This window comes from Pogona vitticeps, chromosome 12, assembly GCF_051106095.1.
Source record: "Pogona vitticeps strain Pit_001003342236 chromosome 12, PviZW2.1, whole genome shotgun sequence".
Taxonomy (NCBI): Eukaryota; Metazoa; Chordata; class Lepidosauria; order Squamata; family Agamidae; genus Pogona; species Pogona vitticeps.
The window spans coordinates 20693571-20697540 of NC_135794.1; positions in this window are offsets into that span (position 1 = coordinate 20693571).

Here is a 3970-nt window from a genome sequence, read left to right on the forward strand (position 1 = left end):
TTTCCCCGGCACCAGCAAGATTTCCAGCCTCCAATGCAAAGGAGGTTTTGTTTCCCCATGATTGATCGATTGATTGGTTGTTTGATTTCATTTTATTTCTGCCCATTGTCATCTGCGGGAAACTGTCAAGTTCTGTCCAGTTGACCATCCTGCACAGGAATGATGCCATCCTGGGAAGGAATCATAACAATCCTGTACAGGTTGGTGTTTGGTCTGTCCTTTCCAGGTGAAGCCTGTTTGGGAAGGATGCTATTCTGCACAGGACTTTGAGTACCAGAACTGAACAGAGCTGGCAGTCCTTCCATGCATATTATCTAGGCTGGTTACTCTTCACACTTTCTTCCTTTCAGCAATATAGTTCAGTTGCCAGGGGCAGCTCAGCCATAGGAACAACTCAGGCGCAGCCTCCTCTTGGGTGAGAACTACCCTGAACAATCCAGGTATGTATGCAGAAGGAAAACCAAAGGAAAGCCACTTCTGGATTCCATCCACAGAACAAGGCCCATCGTTTTCGAAACAGCTATGACTTTTGCTCTTTTCAAATGTGCACAGCAAACACGGGAACTCTATTGACATCACTCACGAGCCCCTAAATACTACAGCTGACCAAGCATCCGCATCATCGCTATGTTCCACGACACTCGAGTGACAACGGATGTCATGTGGAGATGAGTGTAAGCTGACTTCCTCAAAATGGAGACTCACGTCGGCAGTGTTTCCATAAAAAAAGAAGTGAAACTATAAATTGGCGCGGGGGGGGGGGAGAGAAAGAAAAGTTTCTTTGGGAACCTGCTCTCTGGAGACGTCCATCATTCCATGGAAGCTGATCTGGGCTCACCTTGGCACTACGTGCAAGAGAGCGTTTCACCAATAATCACAAGGTTTTTCTGTTTCTGGGTGGGGTTTTTTGGGTGGGTGGGTTTTTTTTCTGTTTTGGGGTGGTTTGTTTGTTTGTTGTTTTTTGCACAGTAAACTTTCCACAGAATGAAAGTGTTAGAATCCGATTTCAGGTTTTACTTATTTATTTATTTATTTAATTTATAACCCGCCTATCTGGCCCACCGGACCACTCCGGTACTGAAATTCAATAGCCAGCTGGGTTATTTTGGATCATGAGAAAGCAAAACCCATAACCCTCCCTCTCCTTCCCTGCTAGGAGATAATCATCCTAACTCCACAATTCTTCTGATGGGCACCTTGATCTCTTGAAGTTCCTGATTTCCCTGGTACCAATGGCTTCGGGTGGGCTCTGATCTACAGGACAGCTTAAATCCCAAAAGAACGGAGAAAAGTGGCCCACCTAAGGGGAAACACGTCTCTGCGTCTACTGGTCACACATCTGCCCTGTTGGAAAATGTTCCCAGACTTTTTTTAAAAAAAACTGGTTAATATTTTCCAGGAAAGACAATCATATTGGCCAACACCCTGTGTTTGTCCGTCGCTTGCCCCTGATTTCCTCCAGCTGTCCTGTTTCAGTGTGCAGAACACATCCCAGATTTCGGCTCTATCTCATTACAGCTGGACAGAAACAAGGGGGAAAAATAGGGAGAGAAAGGAAGGGAGTGCGAAAGAGCAGAAGTTCATTTAGAGAAGCCTGGAGAAGTTTGTTGTGAAGCTACAGTTTTCAGGGTCTCCTGGAGAGCATGGAATTGTGGTCAGAAAAATTAACCTGTCCAGAGATCCAGAGAGATCTGGAAGTAGCAGAAGAAAGACACCATTGCTTGCCATTTCTATGCTTCCTTCCTTTCGATTTCCCACCATTTTGTCTGATCAGGTAGATTTTAAAAGCGTGGCAAAAATATCAAGGAGAAAATGTCGAGCCACTCATCTCTAAGATGCTCAGTCATTTGGCTGTTGTAGATGGCCCTACCATTTTTTTAAAAAAAGTTCCTATGTTCTCTGTAGTTTTGGCTTTCTCTGCCCAAACCAAGCTTTTCTTTCTGTAAATCTGTAGGATGCAATAAACATATCATAAGAATAATCCTCCTGAGCCATCAAGTCAATTCTGATTGATGATGACCCTTTTCAGGGTTTTCTTGGTAAAGCCAGCCTGTGCAGCTTGCCCAAGGTAAGTGGGGAATCGAACTCCCAACCTGCCGGAGACCTGCGCCCGTGAGCTATCTGGTCTGCTCCCTATGGTCTCCACTCGAAGTTAAAGTGGTGCACAGAGTAACTATGATTTTGGCCTCTTCCACAGATGGATGCAGGTGCTCTGCACCCATGTCTGAGGATCAACGTCTTGTTACCATCACTCTGAAGCTGCAGTTGGGAGCGATGAGTTACAGTTGGGCAACTACCTGTAACTAGTTACTCTGGGGGAAAAATCAGGGCATAATGTGGTTTCATTGCAAAAGCTATGTTAAGAAGTTAAAATGAAGTCACGGTGAGATAGTGTAAAATCTGTAATATAAGTGGACAACGTTAATCCACAATATTTCCATGACCAAGCAGGAAAAGATGAGGGTGTTCACACTAGCCTCCTGGGCTAACTTTTTTTTTACTTATTTTCATCAGTCACCCCCCCCCCCCCCCCGGGCATGATAAGGAACTTTCAGAAGGAATTCGTAAGGAATTTCCATTTCTCGTGACCTTTTACATTTATTTATTTTAAATATTTTTACCTGGCCTCTCCCCTTCAAGAGACCCCGAGGTGGCTTTACACCATGGGAAGCCAATATTGAAAGCTAAAAACGGTCAGTCTACAAATACTAACAAAAGGATCACGCTAAGAAATGGCAAATCGAAGCATCGCTAAAGACGCCAAGCACAAAAATCCATTTCAAAATCTCTCTCAGCCAGCCCATCACAGAGGGAGGGATTTTATGCCATTCTTTTAACCCATCCTTACTATGTTCTTCAAGGACATCAGCGGCCTTGAGTCCTTTTTCAGGAGAAAAAGCTGAGTAAAAACCTCCTCTCTGTAACCAGCTACCTGTGTGTGGTTTTTAGCTAGATGATTAGGCATGGCTGCTTTGACTTGATTGTTAGTACAACTCGTGTTTTCCATTTTTGTGCTCTTTGTTTCTCACAGCGACATTTTTTTTAAAAAAAATATTTGTGTACTTCTTGAGCTTGGCCTTCATACTGCCTGTCAATTCATGTAAGATGCCTCCTCATTCCTTGTTCATCATGTTTAAATGTTGTCTTTTCATGATGTCATCCGCCCATTTGGGTACTCCCTGTTTTCAACATTAAATGTTGTCTTTCATGGTTTGTAAGCCGACTCGAGTCCTTTTCATTTTAGGACAAAGGCGGGGTAAAAATATTTTAAATAAATAAATAACTCATTTATGTATTTATTTATTTATTCATTCATTCATAAATAAATGAATAAAAACTATTCTAAATAAAAAATAAAACTAATATAAATAAATAAACTTTATATAAATAAACTTTATACACACATTATATTTTTTTTTACTGTTATTTATAAATAAATAATAAACAATAAACTGTAATTTGTTATATGATATATTTTTACCCGCCCAGTGTAGCCTATATGACCAAATGGGCGGGCTATAAATGTAATAAATAAATAAATGTAATAAATAATGTAATAAATAAATAAATAAATATAAATAAATAAATACAAAATAAAACTATTAAAACTATTATAAAACTATAAAACTATTATAAATAAATAAACTTTATATAACTAAACTTTATGCACACATTATATATATGTATATGTATATGTATATGTATATGTATATGTATATGTATATGTATATGTATATATGTACTGTCTGTATGTCTGTCTATGTGTGTGTTTCCGTTTCTCAGTCAATCCAGGCTGGCTATACAATTTTTTTCCCCAGGAAAAAAACTCACCAAAAACAAAACAAAAACAAAACTTTTTCCACTGCTTTTTTTTTTTCCCGGGGAGGAAAAAAAAATGGAATTTTCGGAAAGTTTGCACGGCTCGCCTTGCCGAGCGAGGTCTGGATCCCACCCCCTGGCTTGGGTGAAT